Raw genomic sequence first — 19,713 nt, 5'->3', positions numbered from 1 at the left:
GATGCTGCTCCCCACACCCCACACCCCTCTCCTTCCAGAGCCCCTCCTTCCTGGGACAGGGCAGTGGGCAGGGCAGATCAAGGCCAGAGAGGGGACTGAAAATGGGAGGGATACTGGGCTCTGGATTTCACAGCCAGCAGGACAGAGACCCCAGTTAGGAGCCTGCAGGGAGAGATGGAAAGGAGAGGTGAGGGACAGAACAAGGACGCGTCAGGAAAAGTGAATCTGTGCCGCCAGTTCATCAGTGAAGAGACAGAGTCAGTGATACGTGTTGATAACCAATTATTATAGAAATACAAAAACGTGGGTCCCAAATTCATCTGTCTGATTCAAACAAACAACAAACAAGACATTTTGAGATAATCAGGGAAAACTGAGTACAGACTAGGTATTAGCAGCTCTTAAGAAATTATTATTAATTATGTCGACTATGATGATGGTATTAGGATAATGTTCAGATTAAAAGTTTTTATCTGTTAATGATACATACTAAAGTACTTACAATGAAATGATATAATGTCTTGCATTTGCTTTAAAAACACTCTAGGAAAAAAAAAAAAAGGTGGGGGGATTGAGGGAGTCAGAGGAAACCAAAACAGCAAAAATTGATGGTTGTTCAAGCAGGAGGGTGGGTACAAAGGACTTTATCATACTATTCTGGCTACTTCGGCATATGTTTTAAATCTCCCATAAAAAAGAACTGACACTTAAAAAAACATACAAGGGGGAAAGTTCATCTGATCCATGTTTCCCAAAGTGTGGGATCTGAGATTATTTTAGTTGGAAACATGACTCAATAATTTTATTTTAATATTTTGTATTTATAAATAAATTCAAAAATATACTACTGCAGATTAAATCCACAAATTCTATCAGTTAGAATGAGAAAGGTTAAAAAAGCAAATCCTTTTAAAAAAAACTGAAGCAATAGTATAGGATAGTGACGACAATACTGTACAGTAGAAAGGAGACTGCACCTGACAGCAGCTAGGGAGCTGGGTGCTCACACAAACTGCCCCCCCCACGTGGGGTACAGAGCCCCACAACGGGAGTCATGCATCCTCGGCCCGGCCCCACATCTGCATCCTGAATATGCAGGTCTGCGAACACACCTGAAGCATCCACTGCAGAGGCGGAACGGGGCTCCTGGCAGGTGGATGGCTGGGCTGAAGAGCAGAATGGTGAATAGTAACAGCACGAGCTGCTGTTCATCGAGGGCAGCTCCGGCCTGGCCCTGTACTTCCATTATCTCCACTCCCACACAGCCCTCGGAAGTCAACATTATCGTGCCCATTTTACATTTAATCAGAAGGGGTAAGTGACTTTCTCAAGGTCCCAAGGCCAGTGGGTGGCAGAGCCAGGATTTGAACCCACATTTCTCTGATACCCAAGCCTGCTAGCTGAATCTCGAAAGCAGGCAGGTAACCAGCCCGGCAGGAGCCCAAGGCCCAGAGGTGAACTAAAGCAATGAAAGAGTTGGACAGGAAGACAAGAATGATGTGATCTGTGGGAGGGAGCGGAAGGATAGGAAGGTGGGAGGGCCTGGGATGCACAGGGTTTGGGGTCTGCACGGTTATTACACAGAAGTGGCAGAAAGGGAGAGATGGCAGCAAGTTGAATGGAGGTTAGACCGCTAGGGGAATTGGAAGGTAGAAATGGAAACTGTGAGCCTTGATCAACATTTCAAAACATCACACTTCCGAGCTTTGGGCTGGAATTATGTATTTCCATACAATATGGTATGGAAATATAGGTTATTTCATGGAATAGCTCCTGGAAGTTCTAGGTGGTAGCCAAAATTTATGTGATTAATAAAAATAAGGAATGAGTGTAATTTCTCAAATATGAGGTTCAGGGAGGGAATAGTAATAAAAAGAATGCTTTCATTGTCCATCAGAGCCTGAAATAAGCCTGAAGACAAAGGGGCTAGGGTGTGCCCTGGAGGGAGCCACCTGCTTGCCAGGTTTCTACTTACACAGCTAGGAAGTGGGAAGGAGCAGTGAGGGACACCAACTTCCCTCCACAAAGCTCTCGGCACCCAGGAAATCCCCACCCACCTTTCCTGGCAGCGGAGATGCCCAGGAAGGCCCAGGCCCCTAAGCAGGTCTTGCCTCCCATTCCTGCATCTGCTCTCAGGACGTGGTCCTGTGTCCCAGGCTGAGACAGGCTACCGGAACCTACTGCTGCTGGAGGAGGGAGAGGGGTGTTGGGACATCAGCAGCACAGAGATTCCGGCTCTACCCATAATTATGTGTGTGACATTGGGCAAGCAGCTTGACCTCTCTGAGCCTTGGTGTTCCCCCCTGGCCCTCGCCTTCCCTCCCTGACCATCCTAAAACTGGAATAATAATAATAGCAACTCTCTCCTGGGGGTGTTTTGAGAATTCATTGACATGATCCATGTAATGCACTTGGCGTGGGACCTGATGCCAATTGCTTAATAAAGGGTAACCAATATTATTATTTTTATTATTACTATTATTGACTATCCTATCTGAGATCTACAATTGCGACCTTTGGCATTCAAGGCTCTGATGAGCCTGGACAGAAGGAAGCAGCGGGTGGTGTGCAGTGGACAGGATAGAGGAGGCTGAGAGGAGAGAGGGGCGAGCTTAGCAGCCCTACCTCATCCTGTCCAGGAATGCGGCGGCTGCCCGGAGGGTGGGGGGCGAGGGGAGATACCTCGCCGCTGAGGTCAGGCCCTGTTCTGAGCTGGCAGAGTGTTTATCATCTTCATGTGGGAGGGGAGGGGGGGGAGGAGGAGTAGCAGCTGCAGAGAGCCGTGGGAGGACTCCCTGCAGGGGAGGGACCCACTCCTGCACCAGGGTCCTGGGAGACTCCACCAGCCCCTCCACTAACTTGCCCAGTGAGTGGAGGGCAGGAGTGTCAGCTGCACACAAAGGCGCTCCCACTCATCACCCCAGTGAGGAACAGTCACCCCACTACGTGCACCGTTTCCAAAGCTCTTCACGTCAACCTGGCAAGGTAGACATTATTCTCATTATCCCCACCTTACAGTACCACTACCGAGGCTGGGGCTGGTCAAGCTCACTGCCCAGGGATGCTCACTGACACCAGTCCCCTGTCCTGGACCTTGTCAAGGACCCAGAAGCTGGATTTGTGAGGGTAGATGCAGGGGAGATGTGAGTGAGAACAGATGGGGTCTTCAGGGGGCACAGCTGGCCTGTGTTGTTTTTCCCCAGGCCACTGGGAGGCACACTGGGACCCTAAGACTCTCCCTCCAGGTCCCTGGCAGCTCAGCTATCATCCTGTCCCCCACAGACACACGCCCCACTAGTGCAGGAAGGCTCGGCCCTCCCCCAGCCAAACACAACCACTTCTCTTCTTGAGATTCTAGCTAAGGGGTCCCAGCTGCTCCTTTAGGTTCCCAGTGCCCCTTCTCTGGCTCCCCACCCCCAGAGGTGCCTCTCAGAACTAACCCCATTCCCTCAACCTGTTTCCCCCTTGGTTGTAGTCCATGAAGACCAAGACAATCATCTGGTGACCCTCAGAGACTGTGGCCAGTGCCCACTCCTCTCCTGAAGCTAGAACCATCCTAGGCCTGTTTCCACTTATGGAAAGGAGGACATGGACACATAAACAGGTAGGAGGAATGTCAGGATCCTAACAGAAGGGGACATATTTAGGGTGTTCCTCTTGCATGAAGCCCCCTTTCTTCCTAGTTTCCACATCTCCTTCTCCAGTTCTGGGAAAGCCAGACCTCTCCCCCTCTTCCCCCACCAGCCTGATACGGAGTTTTAGTGAACTCTGCCTGGTTACAGAGCCATGCCCAGCAGCTGATTCAAATCCTGGAAGGCCTCCCTGCATCTCCAATTATTCTCCACCAACTCTCAGGATATTTCACACACACACATACTCTCTCTCTCACATACACACACACACACACACACACACACACACACACACACACACACACACACACACACACACACACATGTGCCCTTTAGCCACAATTCCTGCCTGGGCTCTGTGTCAACCCCCTTTGGTCTCTCTGGATATCCTCTTCCAAAGTGATCAGATCAGAGAGGGGAGCTGCTGCTAGCACCACCTAAAGCTCCCCCAAGAAGGGAAGGGTACCCCAGGTGCATCCGCAGAAGAGCAGATGCACATCCTGGAAGGTACCTGAGTTCAAGCCCTGTGGAGGGGCCATTCCCACTCAGGCTTCCAAGGCTCACATTTAACATCCTTCTTCTGATCCCCTGACCCACCCGACTACAATAATGATTCTCCCATTTTATAGATGAAAGGGGGGATTTGCCCAAACTCTCACAGAGGGCAGGAGTCAAAGGTCAAAGCTAGAAACTAAAGAGGCCTGGACCAGAATTGCATGCTTCTATCCCAAGTCAGCCTGATGAGACCCCTGTATTCTCCACCCACCCACCCACCCATGTTGACACACGGAAAGCTAAATGACTTTCGTGCTTCCTATGGAACGAGCAGGCTGGGTGTGATGGTTAGTCTTCTGTGTCAGCTTGGCTAGGCTATAGTACCCAGTGATTTAATCAAACACAGTCTAAGTGGTGTGTGAGGGTATTTTGTAGATGTGGTTAATATCCACAATCAGTTGACCTTAAATACAGGAAATTTCTCTCAGGCGGGTGGGCGGGCCTCATCAGTCCGGTGAAAGCACAAGGAGCAAGAACTAAGGTTTCCTGGAGAAGCCTTCTGCCTGAAGACTGCAGCAACATCAACTCCCGCCTGAGCTTCCTGCCCGCCAGCCTGCCCTACAGATTCCAGACCCAAGACCTCCACAACTGTGTGAGCCAATTCCTTAAAATAAAATCTCTTAACATATGTATATTAGGATATATATGGTAGGAGATACACATATTTATATGATTATAAGGTATATATAAGACATAAGATATATGTGTGTGTATATTATATATATAAATATATGATATATAAGATAAGATATAGTAGGATATATCCTGGATCCAAAAAGGGGCAGTAGTGGATAAACTGGCCAAATGCTACCAAGATCTGTTGATTAGTTAACAGCATCAGATCAATGTTAATCCCCTGGTTTCAATAACTGCAATGGTTCTGTAAGTTGTCAACATTTGGGGAAGCTGAGGGAAGGATATATGGGAACCCTTGGTAGCATTTTTACAAACTTCTTGTAAGTCTAAAAGTATTTCAAATTTTTTAAAAATTTGAAGTGGATCCTAAAGAAGATGAAGATTAGGGGTTGGAATGAAAGCCAGAGGACAGTTGAAGATTTAAGTCTGTGGAAGGGAACAGTGGTTCAACCTGGGAAGAACCCCAGATGCCTCAGGGAATCAACTGAAGAGCACCTAGGCAGGAAAATGCAGACTGCTCTGGGGCAGAGCCACAGCCCTGGCCCAGGGAAAAGGTAACACAAGTGGATTACACGTGGATTCCAGCTCTGAGATCGTCACCTGCAGATGCAGAGAGCATCTCATGATAATACCCACAATGCCACCACCCCAACCACAGCTGTCACAAATCACTGGCTACTGGGCACCAGAGGATGACAAGCAGTCTCCATATCTAGCTAATTTAATCCTTACCACAACCCTTCAGAAAGGTCCTTATGTCCCCAGTTGATAGATGAGAAAACGGAGAATCAGCACACTTTGGACAATGGTCCAAGGTCACGCGGCTGTAAGCATGGGAGGCCGGAACAAATCCAACTCCAGCTCCCAAACAACCAAATCTGAGAACAAAAGAGACCTTAACTGCCCCCAGTCTATGTCTCCCTACAACACAACTGAGCTGCTGAGAGCTCGCCATCTCACAAGACAGCCCAGTCCAGGGAATACCATTCTCATTTTCTTCCCCAGAGGTTCAGGTGAACTGAGTAATGCAGAACTTCCTCCACCCAACCTGACCGCCACCTCTGTGCTGGGACCCCACTCACAGGGAAGTGATGAGCATAATGCTGGTATTGAGCTATTGCTCTCAGCATTTTATATGCAGTCATTCATTTAATTCTCGCAATAGCAGGGACAGATCAGGAATGCAAGTCACCATGATGCTAAGCAACTTGCCCAGTTACAGAGAGAATGAGTGTTGAAGGAGAAGAATCAGATGCGGGGTCGAGTCTCCCACTGTAACAACTCCAGGTAAGGCTCTCTCTCAGGGTTCTCTGCAAGTCTAGGTTCAATTCCTGGCTGTGTGAGCATATTGCTCAACCACCTCAGCTTGTTTCCTCCTCTGTGCCCTAAGGGATTATATTAATGCCTATCTTTTGGTGGTGTTGTGAGGATTATATATTCCGTCTGTGCAAGGATAAAGGATCTTTTTGAGCCAGGCACACACAGTGGAATGCAATGTGTGAGTTTCTGAGCACAAGAGAAGGCACTGGAGCTTGCCTGCTGCCCTTCCAATCATGTATGACCCATGAGTGACCTTCCTCCCCTGCTTCCTTGCACAGAACCTGGTTTGAACCCAAACACCTCTGGACATCCTCGCTTGGGTGCCCTGGCCCAGCCATCAGAAACAGGCAGGGGGTTAATCTGTGACTCACTGGAAGCTTCACCATGCCCAGGACACACACACATCTCTTCCTCCTAATGCCCCCCACCACCGCCCCACTAACATCCTACCCACCTGCTGGCTGCAGAGACAATTGCCCGAGTCACTCATCAGCCAGAAGCCAGAACTCTCAGAGGGAACAGGGCCTCATAGGTCCTGGGCAGGACAAAGCAAGGAGAAGGACATGAGTCCAGCACAGGACACTGGCAGAGGAATCAGCATGGGGTAAGGTCATGGTCATTCTTTTTTTTTTTTTTTTTTACTGTATGATTCCATTTATACAACATTTTTGAAGTGACAAAATTACAGAAATGGAGAACAAAATAGTAGATGCCAGGGATCAGCAGCTGGGGACAGAGGAACTTGTAGCTATAAGAAGACAACATTAGTGATCCTTCTGGGGCTGGAACTGTTCTGCATCTTGACTGTGTCCATGTCAATGACCTTCTCATAATGTCATACTGTATTTTCTCTCATAAGTCAAGCCAAGCTGATTTAATTGTGTGGAGACATGACAATTTGGTTGTTGGTTTTTTTTTAAAGAACATCTTTGTTGAGATAAAATTCACACATATAAATCATCATAAAATATGATTTTCAGTATATTCACAAAGCTGTGCAACATCTGTGTTACAACATTTTCATCATCCCAAAGACAAAGTCTGAACCTATTAAGCAGTCTTTGCCCACGAGTCCCTCAACCTCCACTCCCTGGCCTCAGAGACCAGTGATCCCTCCCCATTTCTGTGGATTTGCCTCTCATGGTCATTCTTGAGGAGCTGGCTGGGCCTGCTGGCTGGTGGATTTCTGGGACACTTAATGGTTTGCTATGCTTGGGCCTTAGGATAACAGAATAAGTCATCATCTATAGAGAAAGAGCCTAGCACATGCCAGGATTTTATCTATACTTTCTCTCCTCACAGCAACCTTGCAAGGTTGGCTGATATCAATGTCATCATTTTTCTACCAATGAGGAAACCAGATTTTGGAGGGCTTGTCTGATATAACACAACTCCCGCAAATGGCAGTCAAGATCCCCTTGAGCCCAAGGCCAGAGGCACTCCAACCCCACCAGGCCCTTCCCAGGCCATCTAGGCTCTGGAAAAGGTTCTAGGTAAGTGACTTGGAAATTCAGGAGGTTAAGACAGACTGTTGGCCCCCAGGAGAGCCAAGCTGGAGACAATGCTGAGTTCTCAGGAGGCACCTCGGGGCCCCAGGAGGCAGGAGCTACAGGTCCTAGCTGCCAGGCTTATCATGACCCAGGAGAAGAAAGCCAACCTCTCCCTCACTCTCCCAGCCTAGCCAGCTCCAGAGAGCACTGCAGACCCCCAGGCTAAAAGCTAGAAGTGGCCAGGGAGGCTGGCATGGCCTAGGGGTCCAGTAGTCACCCCATGCCCTCCCATGCCACCAGGGCTCCTATATCGCACTGGTCCCTCTGCCCACCTAGCCACAGCCCTCCCCAAATCCCTCACACTCTTCCTGCAAAACCGCTGGCCTTTGTTCCCTCCTGCATATTTCACTAAGTGTCCTGTTTCAACAGGACCCCATGATTTCTCTCTCCTTTATCCCTCTCTAGCTCCTGTTCTCCATCTCCCATTTGCCCTTCTCTCTTTACTCTGGATTCCCACCCTCCCCCTTTCTAATTCCTACAGTCTCTCAGATGCAGCAACCCCCCATGTGATGTTTACACAGCCCCAGAGTCAGAAACGCTAAAAAATATGAGACCTTTTGGGAGCCACATTCCAGGAAAATGAGAAGCCAGTCACAGCTCAGTGTCACTTTCTCCTCCAGCCTCACCCCTTCCCTGCTGATGGGGAGCAGGGTGTGTGTGTGTGTGTGTGTGTGTGTGTGTGTGTGTGTGTGTGTGTGTGTGTGTGTGTGTGTGTGTGTGTGTTAGCACTACTGACTGCTTATAACACACTCCAGGCAGACTTATTAACCCCTGAAGGCCCAACACTATCACCTCAGAAAGAACTTTAGGAAAATGGGGATGGGGCAGGCTAGGGGGCGAGGCGATGGATGTCACAACTTCTTGCAAATTTTTATAAAGCAGAGGGGAGATGACTTCCCACCCAAGTTCTACCTCATCCTTCACCCTCCACCCCAGGGGAAGCAGAAGCCAGAGGAACCAGCAGCTTCCAGGGGGCCTGCCTGCACCCAGGGGAGTGGAGGAGTTTCCAGAGGCAAACCAGGTTACTCAGGTGCTGGCAGGGAACCCCAGCATCAGAATCACTGTGTTAGGTAATAATACAGACCCCTGGGCCCAGATCCAGATGCACTGAACCAAAGCTGAGGGTGACGGGAATATGCTTAACAGGCTCACCCAGTGATGCTGAGGCCCACAGTGATGTGAGGGAACAGAGACTGTGGCTCTTCCCCTTACAAATCAGAAAACAAGCCTCAGCCACAAAGAGTAGAGACTGAAAGAGGCACAGGGGAGGCCCCCTGCTGTAGTGAAAAGTTATCAGGAGCCAGACTCCCAGACCTGAGCTGGAGCCCCAGGTCCCCTACCACTGGCTGTATGACTGGTGTAAAGCGTTTCATCTCAGCATTCACACGGGACAGTGTGGCCAGTTACATCTGCTCTATGTGTGGTTTCTCAAGGATTAAATGAGATGAGTGTCCAGTAGCCACACTCAATAAACAGGACTATAAACAAAGTGATTGCAGTGAAAACCCTGCAGGAGTAAGACAGAAAGTAGGTTCTTTGAAAAGGCAAACAACATTGACAAACCTTTAGGCAGAATGACCAAGAAAAAAAGAGAAAATACTCAAATGACTAGAATCAGAAATGGAAGAGGAGACATTACTATCAACCTTACAAAATAAAAAGATGCATGAAGGAATACTATTAACAATGGCATGCCAATAAATTAGATAACCAAGATGAAATGGACAAAGTCCTAGAAAGCTATAAACTACCAAACCTGACTCAAGAAGAAACAGAAAATCTGAATAGACCTATAACCAATAAAAACTAAAAATTGAGTTAACACTAAAAAACTACCCACAAAGAAAATCCCAGACCCAAATGACCCTAAGTGTGAATTCTACCAAAGACCTAAAGCAAAATCAGTATCAATTCTTTGTAACTCTTCCAAAAAGTGAAAGAGGAGTGACAACTTCCCAACTCATTCTATGGGCCAATATTACCATGCTATCAAAACTAGACAAAGACATTATAAGAAAAAGAAAATTAAAATCATTATCTCTTATGAATAGAGATGTAAAAACTCTCAACAAAATATTAGAAACTGAAGCCAGCAACAAATAATAATAACAATTATACACCATGACCAAATGAGCTTTATCCCAGGAATGCAAGGTTGTTTTAACATCTGAAAATCAATGAACATAATATCCATACCAATAAAATAAAAAAACCCACATGATCATCTCAGCAAATGCAGAAAAAATTGACTAGATCCACTATATCTTAATTTTTAAAAGCACTCAACAAACAAGAAATAGAAGAAAATTACCTCAACCTAAGGGGCATCTACAAAAAGCCCACAGCTAACATCATGCTTAGTGGTGAAAGACTGCATGCTTTCCCCTAAGCTCAAGAACAAGAATAGGACTTTTCCTCCTGCTACTTCTAGTCAACATTATGTTGGAGTCCTAGCCAGGACAGCTGGGGGGAAATTTGAAATAAAAGCTAACCAGGTTGGAAGCGAAGAAGTAAAACTATCTCTATTCACAGATGACATGATCTGATATATAGAAATCCTAAGGACCCCATTAAAAATCTACTAGAACTAATGAGTTCATCAAGATTGTATGGTAAATCTTCAGTACACAAAAATCAATTGTATTTCTGTGCACTGGCAATGAACAACCTGAAAATGAAATTAAGAAAACAATTCCATTTAAAATAGTATCACAAAGAATAAAATACTTAGGAATCAACTTCACAAAAAAAGTGCAAAACTTATACTATAAAAACTACAAAACAGTGTTGAAAGAAATTAAAGAAGATATAAATAAATGGAAAGACATCTCATGGATCAGAAGACTCACTATTGCTAAGATGGCAATACTCCCCAAATTGATCTCTAAGTTCAGTGCAATCCCTATTAGACTCCCAACAAGTTGCTTTGTAGAAATTGATAGGCTGATCCTGAAACTTATATGGAAACTCATGGGACCCAGAATAACCAAAACAATATTGAAAGAGAACAAAGATGGAAGATTCACACTTCCCGATTTCAATACTTACTACAAAGCAACAGTAATCATAATAATGTGATATTGGTATAAGAATATACACATAGATCAATGGATTGTAATTGAGAGTCCAGAAATAAATTCTTGTATCTATGGTCAGTGATTTTTTACAAGGTTGCCAACATCATTCAGTGAAGAAGGAATAGTCTTTTCAACAAATGGTTGTGGGACAATTGGAGAGACAAATGCAAAAGAATGCAGCTGAGCCCTTACCTCATACCACGAATAAAAATTAACTCAAAATGGATGAAAGACCCAATTGTAAGAGTCAAAACTATAAAACCGTTAGAAGAAAATATAGGAGCAATCCTTCATGACTTTGGATTTGGCAATGAATTCTTAGATATGACCCAAAAAGCAAAAGTCATAAAAGAAAAATTAGATAAAATGGATTGTACAAAATTTAAAACATTTGTGCTTCAAAGCGAAAAGATAACCCACAGCATGGGACAAATATCTCAAATCATATATCTGATAAGGGACTTGTATCCTGAACATGTGAAGAACTCTTACAACTCAATAATGAAAAGATACATAACCCATTTTTTTTAAATAGGCAAAGAATCTGAATAGAAATTTCTCCAAATAAAACACAGAAATGACCAGTAAGCACATGAGAAGATGTTCAACATTATTAGTCATCAGGAAACCATAATGAGATACCATTTCATGCTACAGGATGACTATAATCAAAAAGTCAGCTGATAAGTATTGATGAAGATGTGGAGAAATCAGAACGTTCCTACTTTGCTGCTGAGAATGTAAAATGGTACAGCTATGTTATGGGTTGAATTGTGTCCCCCAAAAAAGATATGTTGAAGTCCTAATCCCCAATACCTTAGAAAGTGACCTTATTTGGAAGTAGGGTCTATAGAGAAATAATCAAGTTAAAATGAGGTCATTTTTGTGGGCCTTATTCCAACATGACTGATGTCCTTATAAAAATTTGGACAAAGAGATAGACATACAGAAGGAAGATGATATGAAGACACACAGGGAAAATACCATATGAAGACACAGGATTGCAGGGATGCTTCTACCAGCCAAGAAACCAAAGACTGCCAGCAAACCACCAAAAGCTAGGAGGAAGCAAGGGAAGATTCCCTACAGTTTTCAGAGGAGCATGGCCCTGCCAACACCTTGATTTTGGACTTCTAGCCTCCAGAACTGTGAGACAATAAATTTCTGTTGTTTTAAGTCACCCCATTCATGGTACTTTGTTATGGTAGACCTAGAAAACTAATATAAGCTACTTGGGAAAACAGTCTGGCCGCAACTCAAAATGGTGAACACAGAGTTGCCATATGATCCTGCAATTCCACTCCTTGGTTTATATGCCCAGGAAAAAATGCAAACATATGTCCACACAAAGAGTTGTACATGAATATTCATGATAACTGAAAGGTGGAAACAACCCCAATGTCCATCAGCTGATGAATGGATAAACAAAATGCAGTCTATTCATACAAGGGAATATTATTTGGCCATAAAAAGGATGAGCCTTGAAACATTATGCTAAGTGAAAGGAGTCAGTCACTAAGACCATACATTCTATTATTCCATTTATATGATATCTCCAGAACGGGAGAATGTGTGAAGACAGAAAATAGATTAGGTGTTGTTTAGGGCTGGGGCAGAGGGACAGAGGGATTGAGAAGTGGTAACTACAGGGTTTCTTTCCAAGGTGTTGAAAACGTTCTGATACTGACTCGTGATGGTCACACAACACTGAATATACAAAAAGCCATTGAACTGTACACTTTAAATGGGTGAATTATATGGTATGTAAATTATACCTCAATGACGCTGTTACCAAAAATGAAAAAGAGTAAGAGAGACCCGTTACCACAGAAAGTGCTTTTAAGCCTGTGGCACTGTGCTCAGTGCTGACCAAGAGAGAAAGGACAGAGATGGGTTTTCAGAAGCTGTAGACCAGCAGTTCTCAAGTTTGGCTGCAAAGGACACTCCTCTAAGCTTTTATTTAAATCAACTTTACTGAGATAAAATTTATATATAATATGTGTATCCTTTTTGGCACGTAGTCCAGTGAATCTGGAAGGTGTATACATCTGCATAATGACCACCACAATCAAGAAAAAGAACATTTCTGTCACCCAGAAAAAGTCCCCCCACACCCTTCAGCAGTCAATCTTCCCACCACCCTTGGTTCCAGGAAACTGATAATTGGCTTTTTGTCATGATATCTTGCCTTTTTGGGAGTTAATGGAATTGTCCAGTGCCTGGATCCTGCCACTCAGCACGATGTTTTTGAGATTCGGTACAATGTTGCATATAACAACAGTTCATTTCTTTTTCTTGCCAGAGTAGTATCCCACTGGGCCATTATATCACAGTTTGTCCATTTACCTACTGTTGAATATTAGGGTTTTTCCTATTTTTGGCTATTGCCAATAAAACTGCTGCGAGTATTTATGTACAAGTCCTTTTGTGGATATGTTTCCATTTCTCCTGGGTAAATATCTTGGAGTGGAACTGATGGGTCACATGGCAAGTATATGTTTAACTTTATAAGGACTGGTCAAACTATTTTCCAGAATGGTTGTGACATTTTACATTCCACTGCTGGTTGCCACTTTTAAAACGCCCAATGCCAGGTCATGGCCCAAACCAATTAACTCAGAATCTCCAAAGAGTAGGACCCTGGCATCCATCAGTATTTTTTAAGCACTCTGGTGATTCCAGAGTACAGACAAGGGCCGGAAAATCACTACTACAGATCTCAGGTGCCCTGAGGCAAACAAACAAGCAAAAGATACATTATAGTCACCTGTGTGATTTCCTCACTCTTCCTTGATAATGGAAAGAGAGAAGAGTAGAAAAACATACAAGTATCTAGTCTTGACACAAGTGGCCTCATCAAGCTTTGTTGTCTCCCAGATTCTCCCCCTTTTATGAGTTAGGAGAAAGCAGAAGAATACAAAAGAATAACTATTAGCAACTTTTTGACCACTTAATTTTGACCTTGGCATTTTAGTTGGGTTATCATTCTCAGGGCTCACCAGAGCCCTACAAGATAGGCCCCACTACAATCTCCATGTTAGAGATGAGGAAACTGGGACTCAGAGAGGTTAAGTAACTTGCCCAAAGTCACACAGCCAGTTATGGATGCAGTCAGGATTTAAACTCAATATTCTGTGCCCAAGGCCAAGGAATATCAGTGGCTCCTTGGGCCATGAACTTCTCTTACCCCATCTCTTCCTAGTAGCAGGAGAATACAGCAAGGCTTCCATGAAACTATGAAGGAAGGCCACAGGTGGGTTTATGAGAGAGCAGGAAAGGTGATGTGCAATGTGACTGAAAGGGAAGGGTTCAGTATGGGATTTCCTTTCCTTTCCAGCTTAAAGGATGGGATTTAGATCCCTTTGGTACAGGGGAGGAGACCAAATCATTGCTGCAGCCTCCTCTTTCCACCCTCCTGGTTCTTGGGGCAGGACATGCCCAGTGGGAAGATGATAGAAGGGAGACAAAGAGGCAGGAGGTGAGAAAGAGCTGCCCAGAGGCTGAGACTGGGCATTTTGCAGCCTAGCAGCTGCCTAGATCTTGCATTTAACTCTTGCCTGACCTGGAATGGACAATCAGCATTTGCTGGAAGGAGCTGCTCTTGGCAGCTGGGACTGTGATTTTAAAACAAGGAGCAAATCAAGAAAGAGAAAAGTGCTTCTCAACAATGTGCCTGGGGATTAGGGAAAATGGTGTAGGCTATGCAGGTACTCTGTTATCATTGTAACACTTCTGTAAATCTACAACTCTAAAACTAGAAGTTTCCTCTGAAATAATAAATCAATACATAAATAAATACAATGCACCTGGAGGTTGTAGAATCATGGGGGGGCAATGAGAAGAAAAGCAAAACAAGAAAATCTGCCATGTATACACATACTGCCCATGTGCTAAAATAAAGATGGAAGATATATCCTGGGCCATTCATTTTAAATCCTCAACAAGAGAGAAAAAAATAGGGACAGATAAGGACCAATATGAGACATAAAGGTGGGGACCACTGGAGCTTAGAATTTCCTTCCTTCAAGAGATTTAGGATGAGAGCTGGGGAGTGGGGTTTCCATGAATGATGGTGAGTACCTAGTGCCTGAACCAGCCCTTTTTATTTGTCTGTGTTTCCCTCACTCTCATTTTCTCTTCCACCTCACGTGTTCTCAATCCATTTGTCCCACAACAGAGCCAGAACCACATAGAAGACTCCTGGATCCAGGTGCCCTTGGCCAAGTTGGTTACCCTCCTTGGTCCTCGATTTTGGTTCTATAAAACAGGACTACCATAAGCCTTGCCCACCTCACGAGACTGAGATGAATGTAAGCATTTTGTGTGTTACAAAGTTCTGTGTAGATGCAGATGATTAAATATGTACAGCAGGTCTGTACATCATAGCCCCAAACTGGAAATAGCCCAAATGGTAATCAACAGTGGAACGGAAAAGTAAATTGTGGTTTGTTCACATACTGGAATACGATACAGCAATAAAGAAGAATAAACCATTGCAACAGGCAAGAACACAGTTAACCTCCCAGACATAATTTTGAGTGAAAGAAGCAGACACTAAAACATACCACATGATCCAATTTCTATGAAGTTCAAAATGAGGCAAAACTAAGCTCTAATGGGACAAGTAAGAATAGAAAATACCTTTGAGGGATACTGACTTGGAAGGGAGCATAGGGCTGCTTCTGGGGTACTGGAAATGTTCTAGCTCTTGATCTGGCCCATATATACGTACCAATTTATTAATTTGTATACTTGATGGTACATGAATTATACCCCAACTTGAAAATGTAAACGACTAGAATTGTTATTAGGAGCATCATCTTTGTCAGAAGGAGGAGGGCTTTGGGGAAGGGAATTTAAAATGGTTTTGCTCTTCCTTCCTTCCTGTTCTCATCTCCTCCTCAGCCTCTCCCTAAACAGGAACCTCTTGTTTCTCAACATTCCTTTATTCCACTGCTTTCCTCCTTCACTGGAACCCCTACTACAGTCCAGGCACTGTTCTAGAAGCTGAGGGTACAACCTATTTCTCAACCCTCCTTTGTGCAATAAACATATTTAAATGTACTATAAGCTGAGCACTGAGGCCCTTCATTTGCCAGCACAACGCATTTCCTCTCAAGCAGGTCCAAATGGCAAAGAATTGGGCATAGACTATCTGGGATTCCTCCCATTCTTTGCCTGTGGTTCAAGAAAGGAGAAAGGTGCCTAATATGAGCTGACATGCATTTATCCTCTACTACCCAGCTCACATAGCCGGAAGGCAATAGGGGCCAAGTCCAAATCCAGGTATGTCTGATTCCTACATCCCTGCTCTTCCCACCACCCCTACAACCTCCCAGGAGCCAGGTCAGCCTAGCCCTTTCTCTGGGCGTCTGTGTAGTCAGCCTCCAAGATGGACCCATTGGTTCTTGCCTCCAGGTATCATGTCCTCACATCAACTCCTCCCACACTCAGTAAGGATGACATGTGCAATCAATATGATATTGCAGAAATAATAGTGTTCATCTTCCAAGGCTAGGATATAAAAGACATTGTGACTTCTGCCTTGCTCTTTCTTGCTCACCCACTCTGAGGAAGCCAGCCACCATGTTGTGAGGACGCTCAAGCAGCCCTGTGGAGAGCTCCATGTGGTAAGACACTAAGACCTCCTGCCAACAGCCAACCCCAACATGCTAGCCACATGAATGAACCACCGTGGGAGCAGATCCTCCAGCCCCAATCAGGCTCTCAGATGACTACAGCCCAGCTGACACCTTGACTGTCAGCCCATAAGAGACCCCAGGCCAGAACCAGCCAGCAAAGCCACTCCCAAATTTCTCACCCACAGAACCTATATGAGATAATAAAGGTTGGTTGTTTCTTTAAGCTACTAAATTCAAGGGTAATTTGTTATATCATATTACCATGTATAAAATAAGGTATCTCCTCTCAGTCATGAGTTCATGCTACAGCAACAGTCTGGAAGATGGCATATTAAGGCATCTAGAACCAGCCAACTTACTAGAGGGGTGGCCAGAGCGGGCTGAACTTGAGAGGACAGGAGATGAACATCAGCAAGTAATCCCCAAACATGGGAGAAGAGCTATGAAAAAGGAGATCAAGCAAAGCAGAAATCCTCCCTAGAAATTTCTCACACATTTCATCTATCTCAGTAAATGGAACCTGTGCACCCACTTACTCTGGCCAAAAACCAGGGAGTCATCCTTGAGTCCATTCTCTCTCCCAACCCAACACCCCATCCATCAGCCAGGCTCTGGCCTCTACCACAGCATGTATCTCAGACCTAGCCCCTTCTCGCTGCCTTCCTCTAAGCACCATGGACTAAAGCCACCAGGATCCTTCGCCTGGGCAATCTTGGCAGACTCTTGCCTGTCCCCCAACTCCTCCCTTTGTGCCTGCTCAAGGCCAGAGTGCCTGCCATTCTCAAAGGAGAGATCAGATCATGTCTCTTATGCTCAAAACCCTTCAGGGCTCACTACTCTCCAGCCACATGGCCTTCTTTCTAGCATGACAAGCTCCTCTCACCTCAGGGCCTTTGCACTTGCTCTTTCCATCTCAGATCATTTGTAACATGTCTTGGTCTCATCTCACAATACTTCCTGAGACATTTTCCTGGGCCATTCTAGCCTAATCACTCTCTAACCCACTGCTCTAGCTTATTTCCTTCAAAATGTGTTTGCCTATTTACTGTCTGTCTCCCCTATTAGAATGTCAGTCCCATGAGGGCAAAGGCGTCATCTGTCTTATTCACCTAAAACTGTCAGGCATATGGAAAGGACTCAGTAAACATATGCTTAATTAATCCTGTCTAGAGTTTGGGGGATGGATAAGATGACCTCCAAGTTGATCTGGTTATAAAACCCAGTGGACAGAGCCTCACTACATGCTCTGGGGCTCACATTGCCCTCCCTGACAGGAGGAAAAGGCAGGGCGGTATAAGAGCTGTGGTTTTAGGGGAGAAGCTTGCCAGCTGGATGGGGCTTACACCACCAGTGGGTCCTGTTTCCTAAGGAGGAAAATCCTATAAAAAGCCCCATCTGTCTGCCTGACCACTGCCCTGCCAGCCCACCTCTCCCCTTTTAGTTGGCCTCCTTGGCTGAGAACAGCAGGACCACTGCAGCCTGGTGCATTCTGAGCCCCCAGCATATACAAGAATGGCCAGGCAGGCTGCAGAAGTCATATTTGGCATCCTTCTGTCTCCACACAGGAGGCTGCTATACAATAAGGAGCCATCACCTTTCACACCTCTCCAGTCCCCCAGTCACCCTGCTCATCCCCTTAGCCCCTCTAAATGTATCAGCTGCTGCAAGAGATGGAAAGCAAACAGGAATGGGACAGGTAAAGATTAAGAAATGTCTGCCAGTGGGCAGGAAGGAACATTTAGAAGGAAGCATAAAGTCCCAGGGACAGACATGGGTGAGGAACTGCACTGTGAGACCTTGGCACAGTCATTCAGCCTTTGGGTGCCTCAGTTCCCATATTTGTACAACAGGTCTTTTGGCCTATTTTATGCTGTGATGGAATTAAAAGAATAAAATCAGATAATGTGGTTAAGTGCCTTCTAAGGCCTGAAGCACTGTACAAATGTTCATTGTTATTAAAAGAACAGGTGCAGGAAAGAGGGTAGGAAGGGGGTAGACTGGGGAGGAGCAAGGAAACCAGAAGGTTCTGGGGTTAAGGGTAGAAAAACTCTGCTCTGGATGAAGAGAACAAGGAGGGAGAAGCAGAAATTCACTCCTCACCATCTGGAAAAGAAAAGGCTGAGGGATTGAGAGAAGCAGAAGACAACAGAGGGGGCAGAAACTGTCCAGATAGGCCCACTGCAAGCAGGCCCTTTGCACCTCTGCTGGGAGTGCCCTCCAACCTGGGGTTTCCAAATGGGCAGACGCCCCCAGCAAAGTTGTGTACTTCGCTTGAGCAAGGTCACTCAGGAGGAAGTGGATTCACTAGCGAACTGGCCTGCTCCATTAGCACTCTGCTCCAAGGTAATGCTTGGCCCTTGGAGCTACCAATTGATAATCATCAATTACTATGTTTTTTAGCACCTAGCATGTGTCAGGCACTGTGCTGGGCACTTCACACACATTACCTATTTCATCCTCATAATAAGCTTTCCTTATTCCCATATCCTCGGGGATGAAATGGAGGCTCAGAGAAGTCACATGACTCATCCAAGGTCACCCAGCTATTAAGAAGCAGAGCATGAGATACACCAGATATTGGGCCTCAAGTGCTCAAGGCTCCTTTCTGAAGCAACCTCCTTCCTCCTTCCATTCACTGAACTGCTTCCTGAAAGATCAAGTGTGAACAGCAAATGTGGGGGTGGTGGGCAGGGAGGATAGAAGCAACAGTGGGGGACAGTGCAGAGACTGACTACATAGGACATGTGAGGCAGGGCATTTCCACTTCCAAAGAGCTGAGCTCACCTGACAGAACATTCCCTTCCCAAATAATCCATCATAATCCATCCTCCACCCCACCCCATCACTACAGGAGCTGCTGTCAGCTGACCCACCACTCCTCATCCAGGCCTGTGGGATACACCAGGGCTCAGCCAGCCTGGCCAGCCACGACCCAGCAATCCCTCTGGACTCCTTGTCTCCGTTTTCCTCTCCCACCAAGACCAGCAAGGAAACACTGATGGGGAAACTGAGGACGAAGATGGGACTTGGCCAACAATGTGATGTTCACTCAGGAGGCTCCAGGCACAGCCTGACGCTGATCTCCAACCTCATTTTCCACCTCAACCCCACTTCCCCCACCTACCCGCTTCTCCTGCCTTCGGGGTCCTGTGGCCTTGACCCCACCCTGAGGTTTTCTAGGCTGGCCAACTAGGGCCCTTCACGGCCCACAGGGTTGGTGATATGCATCTTCCTTCCCCTGGAGCGCTCCGGCGCCCCCCCCCCCGCCCCAACACACTCCTGAGAACAAGGAAACGTACCT

General features: G+C 45.7%; 1 protein-coding gene and 1 long non-coding RNA gene across 10 annotated transcripts in view; one reads left to right on the top strand and one right to left on the bottom strand.

Annotated features, from left to right (window-relative positions):
* The window catches only part of TNS1 (tensin 1), a 229,600-nt gene that overhangs the window by 149,366 nt on the left and 60,521 nt on the right, over nucleotides 1–19,713 (bottom strand). The window lies entirely within an intron of this gene.
* LOC140844951 (uncharacterized) lies at nucleotides 376–19,585 on the top strand. The gene is made up of 3 exons (XR_012123537.1): nucleotides 376–1,314; nucleotides 3,476–3,604; nucleotides 4,616–19,585. It is a non-coding gene; the product is annotated as an uncharacterized lncRNA (long non-coding RNA).

Source organism: Manis javanica, chromosome 12 (assembly GCF_040802235.1).
Source record: "Manis javanica isolate MJ-LG chromosome 12, MJ_LKY, whole genome shotgun sequence".
In the NCBI taxonomy this organism is placed as follows: Eukaryota; Metazoa; Chordata; class Mammalia; order Pholidota; family Manidae; genus Manis; species Manis javanica.
Note: the sequence above shows the minus strand (reverse complement) of the source record. Positions and strands in the feature narration are given on the sequence as shown.